The sequence below is a fragment of the Cryptomeria japonica genome, chromosome 3 (genome assembly GCF_030272615.1).
Source record: "Cryptomeria japonica chromosome 3, Sugi_1.0, whole genome shotgun sequence".
NCBI lineage: Eukaryota > Viridiplantae > Streptophyta > Pinopsida > Cupressales > Cupressaceae > Cryptomeria > Cryptomeria japonica.
This window is the reverse complement of record NC_081407.1, coordinates 667,950,877-667,970,804: the sequence shown is the minus strand read 5'-3', so window position 1 is coordinate 667,970,804 and position 19,928 is coordinate 667,950,877.

The window sequence follows — 19,928 nt, the reverse complement described above, 5'->3', positions numbered from 1 at the left end:
TCAATGGGATTTGAAAAGACATTTTTTTCATGAAATGGAAGGGGATCATTTGGGATTGGATGGACTAGGATATCTTGATCTTGCTCAAGGAATGGAGTGTCAATAGGACTTTGGATAGGATGGACAAGAATAGGGGAATCATCGTAAGTGTCTGGGGAAATTGGATCTTGGTCAACAATTGGATGGGATGATAAGGTTTCGGGATCTTGATCTTGATCTATTTTAAGACACGTTTCTTCATGCTCTAAATTATCCTCTTGACATGGGGTTGGACTTTGGATATGCATGGGGGATTCTGACAAGGGATGAATGTTTTGGCATGAAGGAAATGCACTTTGAACATTTGTGATGGATTCTGGCAAGGAATCAATGCTTGAACATGAGGAAGAGGGACTTCAAATGGGGTCCTCTAAAACAGGTAATCTCAATAAAGTGAATTGTGGCATTAGGTCTTGTATTTCTAAAACATGACAAGGATGTGCATCATGACTTGGACTATCTTGGCAATCAATTATGGATAGCCCTTGGATAATTTCATCCTTGGGTGTATTGTTTGATGAACACAATAGGGAAGGTTCTTGTGAAACTTCTAAAGGTGTAGGGATAGATGCCAATGGAGAGTCCATTTGTTTGTGGGGAGATGAGGCATTGCTAGACATAAGTGTATTATCTTGATCTTCCTCAGAGAACTCACTTGGTAATTTCCTTAAGATCCTTGCAATAAGGCCACCTTTCTTTCAAGATTTTGACATAGTTGTATCTGGAATTTGAACTTGTTTGGAAAGGAGTTGGTTCTGGTTTGATGTCAGGTTTTTATTTCGAACTAGATGTTGATCAAATTGGTTTAAAATGTTCAAAATTTGGCTTGGTGCATGTTGCAAGTTTTGTTTTTGAATTTGTGATTGTAGTTGTTGATACTAAGTTTGTTGTCGATAGTTAATAGTTGGTTGGACATATTATTGAAATTGGATCATTGGTTGTGTCTGTTGGATATGTTATTGATTCGAGATTTGATTGAATGAAATTTGACCAAATGAATTTTGATTTGGGACCTGATTGAAATTTGTGCTTATTTTTTGAAATTGTTTCATCATCTTTATTTGAGAGATGAGAGCTAGTATGTCTGATCGTTCGATAAAAGCTTTTACATCAATTGGCTCAAATTTTGGGTTTGGACCTTGAAGTTTTTTAAATGTTTTGGACATTTGGGATCTAATATTCCCACTATTTTTCACTTTTTGTTCCAAGATCTCTTTTTCTCAAACTAGTTTTTCCTCTAGCTTTTGTATTTCGAGTCCTATTTCACCATAAAAAGTTTGACCGATATTGCCTTGTTGTTGGGTTGGATATAATTGAGATTGCCTTGGATTAAAATTTGATTGCATTGCTGGTTGATACGTCAAACTTTGTTGCATCATTGGTGCTTGGAACCTTGTTTCAATAGACATGTCACTATGCAATGTTTTTGGGATTTTTGATTTTAAAAGGATGATGTATGATATGCAACTAAATGCAACCTAAATAAATGAAAATGCAATTTATGGCAAGAATGCAACCTATTTTTTTGTTTTTTTTCAAGATTTGGACAAAAATTTTGGAATGCAAACCTAAAGACTCATCCTTGGGAAGTTGAAATGAAGCCAAGACCTTAAAGGACAAAGGACCAAATGACAATAGGACAAACTGACAATGTCTCACCTATATGCCTGGATATTAAGCTAGCTTTGAAAAAAATGGCATTAATGAAAGGACAAATTTTAGACAAGGTCAAGACTCCCTAACAACAACTTAGGGTATCATCCAAAGTTTTGATTTTTCTAAGTTTGACAAACCAAATTTTTGAGACTAAATGCAAGAAGGCAATGATTATGACAATGACTTAGGATATGACATGAAAATGATCTAAGGATATGATATGACAAGATGAAGCAAGGACAAGATGACAATACAATGATAAGGATATGCGAAGACCAATGACTTGGAATATGCAAAATGCAACCTATGCAAGACCTAATTTTAGCATGACAAGGATAATGCACAAATGTCACCTAAATGGAAATCTATCTTGGATATGACAATGAAATGCAAACTTAGGGAAATGATTTTGAACCTAAGTGAAAAATGAGGACACTTGCAATGAAAAGGACTAAAATGAAGGGAGATGACAATATGCCCTAGGACCTAAGTTGGACTATGCAAAACCTAGCCTAAAGTGACATCAATTTTGAAACAAAGATATTCAATGTCTTGACAAGCCATGTTCAAATGTTGGATGAATACTTGGACAAATGTGGACTTTTGTTTGGATTTTGTTTTGAATTGAAGGTTGTTGATTTTGAAAACCCAAGTTGATTATGAGAACTTTTGAAAGTTTGTATTTGATTTAACTTTTGACAATCACAGAAGACAAAATGTTTGTTTGACTTTGACTCAAGACAATCAAGCACATTCACAACAAATCCTATGGCTGGCAAGAGCAATATCTGTTGAATCCTCTAACCATAAAATACAACACTCAACTGGATAGCTAGATGCTTGGTAGCACTAGCTCCCCCTTATAGTGCACTCACTTCTTGGGCATACCAAGCTTCGAGTTCAAGGGGCATCACTTCCCAAGAACTTTCTATCTCTAACTGAGAAGTACATGAGAGGTGTCTTCGGCATGCACATATCAAAATGCCTGAGCCAATAGATAGAAGGATTTTGGCATCTAAAAATAAGAGATTCTAGTAAGGGCATATGTTCAGGTGGGTATTGATCCAGTGAATAAATCATTGCAATACCATTCCAGCACCTATTATCTACAACTTTCATTGCATCCACAATTATTTAGAGTGGTTTGGAAGAGCTTAGCTTTAGCCCATCACCACTTTAGGTCATTCCCTCTCACGAATGCCTATGCAAAGTGCTAGGAAAATTGGGAGGTAGGCCCAGTTCTAAGGGTTAAAACATACAATCAAATTAAAAATAGACAAAGCATGCATGGTGTTCATTAACCTTTAAGAAATAAAATGTGCAACTACTTTAAAAAATGCAAGCAAGATGTTCTAATGAGAGTCTTTGACCGCGTCCTACATAAGATTCATTAGTAGTTGCATTTTAGTCTTCATCACATGTAAGGCCAAGATGCTGCACAAAGAATTAGCACCAAAGAAAAACCAAAATGCAAGAAACAAAATGAAAACAAACAAATTTGCAAGTAAAAGCAATTGATTTCACCTCTGTTTCTGGCCTTGCATAAGCACAGGATGCCTCAACACAGGGGCAGAATGCCTCAACATAGGTGTAGAACCCATCAACATAGGCGTAGAATGCCTCAACACAAGCGCATAACCCATCAACATAGGAGCAGAAGTGCCCAGAGAGCTCTGAGTTGCCCTATTTCTTGAGTTTTTCACTTGCAAACAGCTCAAAAGCACTCAAAACATCGTTAAGGGGTTAGTTCATGTCGGGTTCATGAGAAAATGTAATAAGGAATTTGAGCATAAGATTCATAAACTATATTAGCTAACCACAAAAACTAACAGGCTATAAAAGAAATCCGAATACATGCAATAGTAGAAGGAAAAGCAAGATTTCAACATAAACATGCAAACCATATGAAGAAAACTCCTTTGTTGACCTCCATTGTTCTCCTTTCTCCTCCAAATAGTGAATTTATGTGGATCTCACCTACAAGTGCAAAAGCATGAAGCAAGATTGATTTTGATAGTGTGAGGATACTAGAAGCGTGGTTGATCGATCTCTTTCATTGAAGAAAATCATCCAATTTATAGACAAATTGGAGAGAGGACAAGATTAGCATGAAGAGATTTGAAAGGAAATTCAAATCAAGAATGGCAAAATTATGACAAATTATGACAAGATTGAAATGCCATTCCCATGAAAAAAGGGAAGGGAGAAAATAGCTTCCATGATTGCAACAAATGGAAGCATAAACATAGGAGAAAATGAGGGAATGAATTTAGAGGAAATATTAGAAAAATTAAAGAAAATAGGAGAAATAGAAATTAGGTGAATTAATTAATAGGTTTTCATCCATTAATTAATTCATGAAAGAGACCTAGGACTAAATTAATAGATTTATTTAACCCATAAAGAAGAAGAAAAGGATTAAATGAACAAATCATAAAACCCTAGAAATAAGAGGACAAGGAATTAGGTCAAGACAATAAGAAATTAATGTAGGTTCAATCATGATTCTGACTAAGAAAGGACCAATGTTGATAAATGATTGAGATTGGTTGACAAAAATCAATGACAAATTGACCAAGACTGACAAGGAGATCAAATTGATAGGTGCCAATTGACGACGAACAATGACTAATTGATCCAAATTGACATGATTTAAAATGACAAGGAACGATGATGAATCGATCGCAAAATGACAAGATTGACAAGGACAAGGATTGATGACGAATCAATCGCAAAATGACGAGATTGACAAGGACAAGGATCAATGACGAATCAATCACAAAATGACAAGATTTACAAGTTGATAATCGCAAATGATTAGTAACAAGCTAAAGATGATTGAAAGATTGACAAGAGGACAAAACCCTAATTCTATCATCAATTAGGATTGACGATGTCCAAAATGATGATAAATGAGAATGCACCATGATGCGACAAGATAAGATCGACCAAAATCATGACTGAAGATTGCTATCGACAAGACCTAATTCAAAAGTGATAAAAATGAGGAATGCAGAAGAAGGTCTCGATGCTCGCAAATGATAAAGACCAAGTGCGCAACATAGAAGAAATGTTAATGCGACACAAGAACCCAAAAATATGGCAATACATAAATGTTAAAGTATGACTCCACAAGTGTTGACCATTTTTAGACATCTACAATGTTGTCTTGTTACTTGTATTTTTCTTTTGTATTCCATGTTGATATGATTTTCAGCTATTTCAAATGTTTCGATTCTGTTTCAAGGGTTCGATTGTCCAAAAGTTGTTTTGATAGGTGATCAATTGTCAAGGTAGATATGATAGAATGATATGACACAAAAAGATGATTCAACTTTTTAAAAGTTTGCATGTTTTTTGATCTTTGATTTAGGAGTGCAATGATGATGATTTGATAAGAACCAAGTCTAGTAAGAATGATATATCCTACGATGTGGGACAAGATTATCCTGACCAAACATTTCAGTTTCATGATAAAGGATGATTGATCATGATGAGAAACTATGTTTGAGTGATCAACTTATCAAAAAGGGTGATAATGCACTTTGAGGTGTTTAGATCTTGAACTTGTTGGGGGTGAGCACTTGAAAATCTTGAGGTGTTTATCTTCTAGAGTTTGATTTTGATGGATGATAACCTTGACCAAGCCAACCAAGTAGAAAATTTAAGCACAAAGAGATAGATAACAAGTGTTTATGAATACTGCAAATTGATCAAGCATAATGATAGACCTGAAAAAGTCATGCAAAGAGACAGCTTTGAAGTGATAAAAATAGAGACTCGTATGACACTTCTTCATGAACTATATGACAAAAGATACAAAAGCAGATGACAAATCAGAAGTTTCCCTTGAAAAGGTAGAGACTCATACGACACACCTTTATGAACCATATGATAAAAAAACTTTCCCGTATGACAAATAACCTAATTCCTATGACAGAGAATAGAGCAGAGATAAAAAGTGTTTGTTTTGCCGGATTTGATTAGTGAATTTTGGTGTTTTGCTTATGTTTTCCAGTTTTAGATGTCTTATTTTTTAATTTAGGGATGAATACATAGCAAACACATGATGTGATAAGTGACTCCAAGCATGCTAAACCCTAAGGAAATTGGCTGAGAATGAAAACCTTTGATTGCTGACTTAGGTACACACCCAATAGCTAATCATAATATGACCACTAAGTCTCACGCAATGGATTCTCAATGCTATATTATCAGACTCCAAACACTAATGGGGGCACGATATGGCAAGTGTCTTGGGAGAGTTACTTTCTCTCTTGCACAAAGATTATCACCCTTTCAGAGGTGAATTGGGTAGCTTTTAATTTAACCAGAACTAGTTAGGGATCCATTCAGCGCGTCAGGGTATAATACTCAATTAAGAGGTCTCCCAGGCTTGAAAACCAAGCTTTTCTATACCCAAAGGTACGAAGGAGAGCTATTCTTGAGTAGTGTCATTGACTTGATTTTCATCAAATAACATTTATTTTATAGTTGGTTGGATTACTTGGCATTAGTCATTCCCACTTAGGTCATTCCCCTCACACTAGTCATAATGGCTTTAAGAGTTTTTAAGCTCCTCAGGAGGGCAGGCCTACTAAAAAATGCACTAATGAAAGAAAAAGATGAGTGTAGATTTTTGATCACCTAAGAAAGGTGAGAGAATACTCACCTATCATCACAATCACATAAGACATGATGGTTCATTTCCCTTAGCAAAATTGAAGTGTTCCTAGAAAACTTAAATGAATACACAAAGTTTAGTCGAATTTGTAGGCAACCTGGAAAATAAATCTGTTAGTAGTCATGATTGGCCAACCAAGAAAAAGCCCCTACTTTGGGAAGACAGGCAGCGTGCCAAAATAAATTAGATGGCAAGTCCTCCTCCTTAACATCTAAAGACAAATAATTATACCCTTCTTTAACTAAGTACTCCCCTAATTTTTTAATAGGTCCAAATAAGCTCATCATCCTCCTCTGAAAATAGTAATGGACATCTCCTAAGCTCATCCATAGAAGTGGACTTAATATCTTGGTCCACTAGAAGAGAATCAATTGATTTCCATCTCACCATAGATAAGAGGATCGGGGAATCCACAAAAAATTAATCAACCACAAATATACCCCAAGAAGATTTGAGGGAAGACATAAGAGGTGACCAATCCCTAAGGCTAGAAAGTGTAGGGAAACCATTCTAGACTTCCTCCCAAAACCTATCCTTTCAACCATTATGAAGGACAACCCTAGAAAAATGATAGACCTACACTCAACCATGAAATTCCAGATTACAAACCCTTTAGGTAATAAGGAAGCAATAAAGATGGCCTCCCTAGAATAGTTTTTCAAGTATTTTGTAGACAAAATAGATGCCCACTTAGAGGAGGGTTGTTTATATAGCTTCCAAACCAATTTAGCACCTAGGTCCAAATTCTACTTACCAAGATCCTTAACCCCTGCACCCCCTTTGTCTATTGGAGCACAAACCCTATCCCATGCCAACAAAGGGATCCTACCTTTCTTATTAACATTATCATTCCATTAAAAAGACCTTAAAGTTGAATGTAGAGAAACCACAGTCTTCTTAGGATCCTTTAAAACAAATAATAGATATATAGGAACCACATTCAGAACAACTTTAATAAGCACAATTTTTCTAGAAAAAGATAACCACTTATGCGACCAAGAAAGAATTATTGAAGAAATATCCCTCGAGATCCGCTCCCCAAAATTATGCTTCTTTGAACCAATAAAAAATGGAATCCCTAAATACTTAAAAGGGAACTGGCCAACAAAGAAACCCCAAAAGCAAGACAACTTGGACTACACTAGAGGGGAAACATTAAGAAAGAAAATTTTTGACTTGGCCTGATTGACCTTCTGTCCAGAGAAAAAATAATAGTCCATAATGATCCTATTAATGACCTTAAATTCCCCCATGGTAGCTTTGCCAAACATCAATGTGTCAACTACAAATACACAATGAGTATGACTCACAACCATATGAGGAATGGAAATCCCCTTCCATGTGCCACCATCCCTAGCTCCTAAGATGGCTCTACTAAGAGCTTTAGCTAGAATAATAAATAAAAAAGGGGACAATAGATCCCCTTGCCTAATCCCTCTAGATGAGACCAAAAAACTACATGGAGAACCATTCAAAATCACTGACAACCTAGTCATGCTAATACATGCCTTAATCCATTTGACCCATTTAATCCCAAACCCAAATTTCTTAAGCACACACAAGAGCACCTACCAACTTACCCTATCATAAGCCTTCATCATATCCAACTTTAGAATCATAGCTAGAATAGACAACTGAGAGATAGAATGCAGAATCTCATGGGCCACACTGACCCCTTTAGTCATTTCCCTACCAGTGACAAAACCCCCATGTTCTCCCGAGATTCACAATAAATATTAATTATTAATTATACATTTAAACTTATAACATTATTAATTAATTAATTACCACAATGAAACCAACATGCATAATAATTAAATAAATATCACATGACAACTTAACCAAAATGCTAGAACTGACAAGATATCGACTAGGCCTTGAATGTGATAGGACATTATATCATTCTCCATTTTAAATTTTTATTGTGATTAGTGACATGCTCAAATGTATGAAGTCAAGTAGAATTGATATCTAGCACCTGCAACACACACACACACATATATCTAGGTATATATATGTATGTATAAATATATATGGATGTATGTATATATATATATATGTATGTGTGTGTATACAATCATAGAGTAAACAAAATGGTTGTGAAAGAATCACAATGGCATAGCCCGATTGCAATGGGTGGTATGACATTGTCCATTCCATGTACATAATATCAATACATTATAAAGACACAACATCAATAATCAAATCATACCCAACATAACATGAAGTAAAGTTATCACATAACACAATAACATCATGGGTAAACATAAACCACTGAATATGCATAAATGTCCAAACATGTATCTCAACATCAACATACTACATATTGTATCATCATCTAGATATAACATAATGTATCATCTATCAACATGTAATAATTTTCATCAACTAATATCATCAAAATATAATCAAGAACCATAAGTATCTTGAATGTATCTACACAAGTCCATGAATGTCTATCAGTGCATCAAAATAAAAGTATTTCATGGAGGGACACTACAATAATAACATTTATATAGTAATTTCCAAACTATGGATACATACAAAACAATAATTAGAGTGATCATAATTATCACAACTTCATGGAAAACACAAAAACTACTCTGAAAACATAACTGATCAACTACAACTTCTTCATCTCATTTGTCTTCAGTACACACAACTGTGGTACCAATGGAAAAATGATGCAAACCGCAAACAATCTCCATGAGAAAGTTTGACATCAATAATAATAAACTCATGTTTGTAACAATCTCCCACTTTGTTGTTGATGACAACACTTATACCACCAACCAATGATAAACTCTCCACTCTTTAACTGTAACTTTGCCTCCCCCTTTGATATTAATGAAAAATGGTATAACACTTCAAACCACAATTCCTTAATAAATACTACCCATTATAGGAGTATCTCTAATATTTGCAACACTCCCCCTATCACGAATATCACTCTTTTGCATATATTTTCCTCCAACTAGGAAATCAAAACATTTACTACTTCTCTTAAGATTAGCCATAACATCAATCCAAGAGACAAAATATACAATCTTAATCTTGCCTAATAAAGATGCATCACTTCTATTCATCTAGTTTGAGGTAGGAGGGACTATGACCCCTAATTTATATTGGGGATACTCAAAAGTATCTTTTGATAGTGGCTTGGTGAAAATATTTGCAATCTAATCCTTTCTAGGCACATAGTTCAATATTATTTCCCTCTTTATAACCTTGTCTCTTAACACATGTTCTTACATCTCAAAATGTTAAATTTTGCACTTGTATTATCATGCTTAATAAGAATTTCAACATCATACATCAATGCCTCATTGGGGAACTCTAAAGGAATAACACGTCATAAACCAAAACACATAGAATATATATTAAGGAATCATTATACATTAACTATCATTTAACTCAATACAACAATAGGTAAATTTATTACATAACACAGGTGAATCTTAATAGTGTCTACATGAAGACTTAATCATAATTCATAACAATCCTCTAAGGGTTCCCTAAAATTACTACTAGGCTAAAATTACTAACATGTAATAGACATCACTAAGTTACTCACATGAAGATAACTTTATTCCATAACATTATTCCAAATCACATAAACATTCCTAATAGGATACATTGACTTATCTTAACCAAATAATTTCCTAATCATGAATCATCTTACTCATCATATAAAGACCTATTCTAAGTTCATTTTAAAACATCAAATGAAAGATTCCTATGATAACCTTTATCAAAGAATACAAAATCATCAAAGAATAAGAAAATACATATAATCTGCATGAGTCCATTCACTTACAATTTATCCATTAATAAAAATGCATCTCTCATAATAGTATTATTACAATCCTTTCCACTATGAGTATCCAATTACATATATCCTCTCAATTACAAGTACAAACATACAATTACATATACTTTTATAATATTCTTGGAAGATAGATATAAAATACAATTACAATGGTAGAACAATCTACATCTCAATGTGAAAATACTAGAATTACAAGATTATATCCATCTAGCTACATACAAACCAGAATTCCAAAATACCCCAATAGATGGCAAACACTAGAACCTTCCTATGTGGAATATAAAGGTGCACCCCCATGCCAGAGATAGACAGAAGGCCCTAAAAAACAAGCAAGAGGGATAGAGATATAAGAACTAAACATACACCACAACTAAGAAACACAACATAAGAAAGTAAGGGCATTATCCAAAGGACTTAAAAAGTACATCCAAATAACTTCCAAAGAAAACCAAAAGAATTCCAATGTAATCTTAACAACTAAAAATCTTACAAAAAACTTCAAAGTTACTCCAAAAGAACATTGAACTTCCAGAGGCTTCTACATAAAAGGTGGCACAATAGGATACTAGGATATGTACTTGGACAAAGTTTTATCACATATCCTCTCAAGAGTTACCCTAGCAATCTGACCCTCTCCTAACTCCATATGTTGACCCCCATGAAAAACTAATGTGGCATCATATAATCCTTTCCTAATGATAAGGTATTTCATGACCATGCAAAATCCAAAAATGTCTCCAAATTAGCAGGCCTTACCAATCTCATCCTTTGTTTGTATGATCACATGACACCGTGAAGGACACAAAACATTATCTTATTAGTGTCTTAAACTGAACACAAAAAAATATTAATGTTATCACTTATTAATCCACTCTCCTATGGTTTATCTTGGTAGCCACTTTGGGCCTTGACCCCCATTAAGAGCTACTCACCTTTAATGCACTTATACAGCTTATCCTTTATGGGTCAAAATAAGCATCATAAAATATTTTTTATATAAATAGGAATATGATGCAAGAGAATCTAGTGGTGTAAGGGCAATCCTACATCACCCAAAAAAATTTCTTTTTTTTTAGTTTTTTGTTTATTTGTTTTGTAGTTTTTCATACCCATTTGGACGAATAAGAGATTCCAAATATCAGAATTGACATGTTTCTTTTTCTAGCCAAATTCCAAAAATAATAGGTTTTTTATCTAAAGGTGGACAGAGCCCAAGCACATTGGTTAAAGGATCAGGTCAAAAGCATTAACAACTTCAAAGTTATTAGATTTTTAGTTTCTTGAAAAACCAAAAAAAATTATTTCAAGTCAAATTTGAGGCATTAAATGATGTCGAACAGGTCTGAAAATAATAGGATAGATAGAGATGATTCTTAGAATATTATTCATTCAGAGATATTTTCGACACTTCAAATGGTTCATTAATTTGATTCCCAGATCAAAAGTTATGGTTGTCAGAAGTTGGACAATTTTTTAGAAAGTTTCAATTTTTGAATCTAGCTGCATTTTCAAATTTCCAATTTCATGTTTTGGCATTTTTTTGCAATTTGGTAATTTCTATATTGTAATTTCAGCTCCAAAATACAAGAAAGTCTATTTAAGACTCATTTGTAGAAACTAGGGAGTTAGTTGTTGGATTTGTTGTATGAGAGTTTTTGGAGAGGTTAGTTTATGGGTTGGGAAATTGCTTTGTAAAGGGTTTCCTGAAAATCCTATAAGCTATGTGTTGTATCCTTTAAGTATTTATTCCTCTTATTGTAGAATATAAGATATCACTAAGAGCGGGTTAAATCAACAATTATAAATAATTTCAAATAGTGTGTGTAACTGATAATATAATGAAAAGACTAACAAGCAATCACACACAAGAGAACATCACATAACACTTGATATACAAGGAAAACCCAATGTGGGAAAAACATCAGTGAGAAATATTGCTAGAGATCTACTACTCCAATCCAACCTCATAATGAAATAATAATTTAGAATGTTTTAGGTCACCAAGCTAAGGAGCACCAATCCCTAGCAATTTATGGGCACCTAACTAGAGGAACACCAACCCCTACTCTATTCTAAGCACCAACTCAAGGAGAACCAACCCTTGCACTAAGCACCCACTCATTGAAGTACAATGATCAACACATTGTTACAAATGAGTTTTATAAGAACTGTAAACAATTCTCTCAGTCAGTTAAATTTTTCTCTATCACATTGCTTCTTTTCTATATCAATTCTTTGTTCACTCTATCTGAATCTTTTTCAACTCATCTTCTACCTTGCTAGATCTCCTCTCGCACTTCATCTTCTCTCCTTCACTCTCTACTTCTATCTTACTAGTTCATACACTGCCAGTTAGATGAATTGTTAAACTCTGTAACTATTTACTGGTAACCTTAAACCTTGTCAGTTAAACCCTTCTTGCCAGTTCTTTTTCTAGCACATAGTCACTTTAATATTTTTTCTATCAAAACTCATACTGATAAAATCTCACCTAGAAGATTTACATTTTCTCATCATTAGTCAGCCTAAGTCTTGATCTACACATTTATAAACATGCTCTCCCACCAAAATGGAAATTCAAAGTTTACATGCCTAGGGTTTTCTTTAGCAACCATGATCCATATCAAATCAAATTAGATCTTATCTATGGTATTGACAACCTGCAACAAATCAAACATCACCTCAATTTCTAATCCATCCAATACACATTTATTATATTTATCAAACTTGATCTTGTTCGTCGACCTTGAATTTGTCAATCCACCCGTTTCCTTTGAACTTCTTCAAGTTGCAATCCTTGAAAATTGATCTGTGATTTTCACAATCAAGACATTTAATATCAACCTAATCAACAACTACCTTGCTAATGCCCTATTCACCTACCACTACATGTTTGCCACTTGAAGTCCACCTATTATCATTATCAGCATCAAACTTATTTGATTGTGTTGGTTCAAACTCAATCACCGACCAAACATACTACATGTATACACTAACTGGTTAACATTCATATCATGCACTTCTATGTTCTATTAGTTAGGACATGCTATCCTAGATAGCTCTTGCTAAACCATGAATCACAATCAGAGGTCTTCATTATTTATCGATGGAAGTGCTCAACCTTGGCATCAACAATTATGCTACATCTCCATCTGATGGGACTTCTTCACCTTGCTTCTTTTCTTTCTTACCCATTGACATACTTACCAGTTGGCTTCAACATGTCAACAATCTCCAATATTCCTTATTGCATGTCAATAATCTCAAAACTTGTATACCGGTTGACATTATTAACAACACAATGCAAACTATCTCCAACTTGCATACTTGTTAACGTCTCATACAGGTGACATGGTATATCGGTAACATGTTATACCTATTGAGATCAATGACAAAAGAATAGAAATGATATGCCCCTTTGGCATTGGTGTCAACACACATATTATTCACAATATGGGCTCTTCCACCATAATCCAGGCTCTTTCTCCACAATTCGGGCTCAAAATCTAGGCTCTTTCTCCCCCTTTGACAACAATGACAAAGGGTCAAGAAATCACTTTGTGGTAGGTCAGACCACTTTAACCTTTCTCCCAATAGGCCAATTGTAACTTTTGTAGATAGAAAAATTGAATAGACAAGTATAAAATTCACAAACAAGAATTAATGACCGAGTTCTCCCCCTCTGAAGTTACTCTTCCCATCAAGCTTATTGTGACTTTGGTATATAAACAAATTGAATAGACAACTCCCCAAAGTCTCAAACTAGCTGGTACTACCACATAAACACCTGATCTCCCCCTATGTCTAGCATATGGTCCAAGAGCCAAAAATTATGGCAGAGAACTCCCCCTGAACCATAGATCTCCATACACATTTATATGTATAAAGATGGTGGGAAAACTATTAACTTGTGTCTTAGATACTCAAATGTGTTTATCGATAGAGGTTTTGTGAAGATATCAACAACTTGGTCACTTGTAGGAACATATTCTACCTTTACTTCTTGATCTGCAACCTTCTCCTTGATAAAATGGTATTTTGTGGGAATGTGATTTGTCCTTGAGTGCATAATCAGATTCTTTGAAATTTTGATTGCACTTGAGTTATCATACTAGATATAAATAGGGCCAGATATTTTTATCCAAATGTCCTTGAGGGTTTTCTTCATCCATAACACCTAAGAACAACATGTAGCAGCAACAATATATTCTAACTTAGGAGTAGATAAGGAGGCTAAATATTGCTTCTTGTTGTACAATGAAACTAATTGGTGACCTAAAAAGAATTCTCCACCACTTGTGCTTTTACAATCATCAATGTAGGTGTGTAAGGTGAAATCTCCTTTCTTTATATATCGTAGGCCAAAATGAAGTGTACCTTGTAAATACTTGAAGATCCTTTTGACTACATTCACATGTGACTGTTTGTGTGTAGCTTAAAATCTTGCCACCATAAATATTATCTGCACTATATCTAGTCTTGAAGGAGTAAGATATAACACACTACCAATGATTGATCTATACAAGGTCTGATCCACTTTCGGTGACTCATCAACCTTTCTCAATTTGCATCTGGTCACCATGGGGATACTTATCATTTTGTTGTCTTCCATCTAAAAATTCTTCAACATATCTTTGGCATACTTTTTTTGGGATAAATATTCCTTTATTTTATTGTGAATTTGCAAACCAAGAAAGTATGACAAATATCCAAGCATTGACATCTCAAACTCTAACTGCATCTAATTGGCAAACTCGTTGCAAAAAGTATCCTTGTTGCCTCCAAATATTATATCATCCACATACATAAAAACAATAATGATTTGACTTCCATCTTCTCTAATGTACAAATTATTGTCTTCTCTTCCCTTTCTAAAACCTTTCTCCTTAAGGTACTTATCTAACCTTGAATACCATGCTCTTTGAGCCTACTTTAAACCATACAATGCTTTCTTCAATTGGCACACAAAATTTTTATCATCATGCAGCAAAAAACCTTTTGTTTGTTCTATGTAGATTTCTTCTTTCAAATTGTGATTCAAGAAGGTAGATTTAGTGTCCATCTTATATAACATGTATCCTATGTAGGTATAGAATGCTAATAACATTCCAATAGCCTCAAGTCTTGCAGTTGATGCAAATGTTTCTTCAAAATCAATCACTTCTACTTGAGAATACCCTTTGCACACTAATATTTCTTTATGCTTGACAATATTACCTTCTCATTCATCTTGTTCTAGTAAAACCATTTAGTACCAATGATATTTTTATGTGATGGTCTTGGAACTAGCTCCCAGATCTTATTCTTTTCAATCTGTTGGAGTTCTTCTTCCATAGCATCCATCCATTTCTCACTTTTGCTAGCCTCATTGAATGTTTTGGGTTTCATTTCAGTCATGAGATACAAATTCACTTGTTCATTGTCCTGGGAAAGTCTTCTTCTAGTCTATACATCATCATTTTTATTTCCTATAATCTTCTCTTCCAAGTAATTTTTCTACACATATTTGTTAGGGGTATTGTTGGGTGCTTCTTATGGTTCACTTTTTGAGTGCACTTAATCTTCTTCACATGAATTATCATAGTTGTTTACTTTTGTTTGTTTGTCTTTATGAAAATCTTCATCAACTCTTGCATGCACACTCTCAATGACTCTTCAGAGTCTTTTATTGTAGCATTTGTAGGCCTTGTTGTGAGTAGAGTAACCAAAGAAAATACCTTCATCATTCCTAGACTCAAAACAACCTAAACTATCTTCATCTCTCTTGATGAAGCATTTACTTCCAAAAACTTTGAAATGTTAACTAATGGTTTCTGGTCATACCACAATTCATAAGGTGTCATTCTTCTATTTTCTCTCAGCTGAATCTGGTTCAAAGTATATACAAGAGTATGAATTGATTCCTTCAAGTACATGTATGGTATGTTTGCCTCATTCAACATAGTTATTGCCATCTTCTTGACATTCTAGATTTTCCTTTCTACAACACCATTTTGTTGTGGTGTTCTTGGGGTTGAATATTGTCTTCTAATTCCATGCCTCTCATAGTAATCTACAAACTCATTTGATGTGAGATCACCACCCTGATCAGATCTCAAACACTTTATCCTGCATCCACTTTCCCTCTCAACCATCTTCTGAAATATTTTTACCTCTCATATGCTTGTGATTTATCATGCAGAAAAGTGACCAATGTCATTCTTGAAAAATCATCAATGAACAACATGAAATATCTCTCATCGACTAAAGCTCTAGTTCTAGTTGGACCATATAGAGCTATATGCATAAGTTCTAAGGGCATTAAGTTTTGTTTTTTTCTTGAAGGTTACCTTAGTCTTCTTACCTCTTAGACATTCATCACAAAAGGTGCTTTCTGATTTTACGATCAGTGGTATATGCCTTGCATAGCCTTTCTTGCTTACCTTAACAGATTATCAAAGTTTATATGGCCTAATATTTTGTGCCACAGCCAACTCTCATCTACTTGTTTTTTGTATTGTATTGTCATTGATGTCAACTAATATTGTCAACTGGTATAGCATAACCAGTCTGTATAGTATGTGGGACCCTAGGGAAACATCGATTTAGGGCCACATCTTGGCCAACTCATTATAGGTTGAAGTGAATTGGTAGGTGTATCGATATTTAAGTTTGGTATGCAAGTAGGTGTTGTATCAACTGGTAAACATGTCCACTGATAGGCATGAAAGGGACAAGGAGAACATAGAGGAACAAGGTATTGGGTCATATGAAATGAAAACATATTATTTTCAAATTGGATGAACAAAGAAGAGTATGGCTTGAGTTTAACTGGTGATTGTATAACTGATAGAACAAGATGAACCAGTAGGTAGAAACCAATTTTATTCTTGTTCAATGACTCATTCTAAACTGACAGAGGCAATTGAGCTAGATGCTAACAGTAATAATGTGTGGACTCTAGGTGGAAAATAGACAGTGGAAAATGAATAGTTCTGTAGCGTCGTAAATTGTACGCACATGCTAGGGTGGTACAATTTCACACCTAGTTTAGCACCCGCCTTGGCGCATTTTGCATTTTGCATTGCATTTCCCCTTTAGCACTTAATTAATTAAATTAATTAGGTCTAAGGTCCTATTTTATCATCTCCCATATCATAAAGTTGGGCCCTTTCATTAAAGTGTGCCCCTTTCATTTTATTCTTCCAATACATCATTTAATCAAAAACCCTAATTAGGTCCTATTTTGAACTTGGCGGCTTGATTTCGGGGGTCAAAACATCTCAAAATCACCTATAACTTCGGGATTCTCTCTAAAATCATCATATCTGACGGCCCTGAAAATTTGGTGAAAAGTTGTCAGGACCATGGCGCCCGTGCAACATGGTCCCGGACATTTTTCCCGAAATTTTGGGAGCACGATCCAATCATAAAATAAAGCTTAACCCCAAGAAATTGGCGGGATATTCAATCTCTAGGTCAGCCAAAAGTCAAAATTAAGACCTAGGGTTTCATACATAAGAGCTCTCTTTCTTCATTTGAAAGGATCCGATTTTTGGCTTTCAAGGACCTTCTATGCAGTGAAAGAGTAGATCTTTGAAGACTTCAACAACATTCAACATCATTCTATCAAGCATCTATCAAATTCATTCATTCATCCAATTAGGGCTTGGAAGACATTGAAGAACAATAGGAGATTACCGACTGAAGATTGGCTTGTACTCCTCCCTTGAGGGTTGGGTATGATTTCATATTGTTTTCATGTCCTTACATAAGCTTTGATATAACATTTATTCATGCTTTAGATCACATTGCATCTTGATTTAGAGCATTTGCATTATCATTTACAAGCAATTAGGGTTTACTTTCTAGGTTGCTCTAGTTTGCTTTCTTGCATTTTGGACCTTGCACACACACTAGGTCTGCACACACAATACATTTTACAAAACAACTTGGCTATTCATGGAGGTGAAAATCACCAAAGTGGGGGTTTGACTAAGGCAAAACCCTATATAGCCGCCCTTCCCCCTTTTCAGATATTATTGCAAGTTTCGGGATTCGGACGACGCCGCAGGACACAGATCCGGAAAGAGGAGACTGAGACAGAACTCTGTGTGCAATTGTAGCTCAGAAGACTGGGACAGGGGCGCTGGGTGCCCTGGTCTTGCTAGGATAGGGGCGCTGGGCGCCCTGGTCCCTAGGACAGAGGTGCTGGGCGCCCTGGTCCTCCGGACAGACAACTTTCCGACAGTTTCCAGACAGTGTTTCAGGGTGCAAAACAGCAGTTTCCGGAGCAGTTTCAGGGGTAGAGTCAGGACAGTGGCGCCCGTGCCCCCGTCCCGAACATTTTCAGTCAGATTTTAACTCTGGGTACGCATTTTCATTCTTGTCTTATCCTTGTGTTTATAGCTTTCCATCATTTAAGTTCAATTCTGCAATCTTGTCATTAGTTCATACTTGCACTTTGGGGTTAGGGATTGAACTTGCATCATTTTATCTTCCAATTTCAACAAAGGAATAGAAATCCTAATAGATATTCCGTGGCTCTCTCTTTCACAAAAAGAAGTAGCCAATTGTGCGATATCTCTAGGCTCTTTCGTATTTCGTAATGTGTGTCAAAAGGTAGGATTAGGGCATGTTAACCTAGTCTTGCTTTTTCCCCTACACATTTTGGTGAACCCGACGTGAATCTATCATTGCTTCCTCTTGCATTGCATTTGTTAGATCTAGATCTAGATTTAGTGTGTTTTCATTTCATTTTCATTAAAAAGAAAAAAAGAAAAAAAAAGTGTGTTTCTTTGCATTGTGTGTTTAAATTTTATGCAATTTCAAAATGTTAGATTTTTATTTGCAAGATGATCATATTTGTGATGATTATGAGTTAGATGAAGCTTTAGATGAATTTTTGAAACCTAAATATACCAAACCTTCATTTTACCAAAAACTCATAAACCTTGTTACTATGCCATTTAGATGTGATGAGAAAGATAAGTCAAATGGTTCCTCTCAAGGGTACATTCCTATCAACTCTTCCACTGAATCTAGTAACATGGTTGTGTTCAATAATCCCCTCTATGAGGAAATATCTCCTTTTGAATCAAAAGATAAACCTTTTAATAGATATGATCATGCTTTGTGGGATGATGCCCTTAATGCCTTTGTGTCTCCTAAAAAATGCTCCCTTCATGAGGATCCTTGTGTGCAAGAAGATGACATTATCCCTACATTTCCTAGTGATGGCCTTTCCTTTTCCAACAAAATTCCCACTAGAGATGATGAATTAATGATAAATGCTTACCCTTCTCCTAAAGTTTGTCTTACCCATAAGCATCCCTTAGAGAAAGAAGATGAAATAATAAGCAATTTCCTTAATTCTCTCTCCCCTAAAGATCATATTGAACATATTTTGAGGAAAGAGGATGAGTTTAACACATTTATTGATGCTTTCCCTCCTAAGGATGAAGAATTAATAAACAATGTTATCTCCTCTCCCGAAATTGACAATACTTTAAACATTCCTTTCAACAACCTCACTATTTGGGATGAACCATTAGAAGAAGGTATAGATTATTCTCTACCCCTAGCCAAAGGGAATGAAATCAAGATTGGAAACTCCCTTGATAGTTTCTCCCCTTCCTTGAATCTCAATTATTCTCCCTCTAAAAATAAAGCATCTCCCTCTCCTCAACTTAGTTCTACTCATAAGGAAACCCTAGTTCAAAGCAAGATGGTTAACATTTC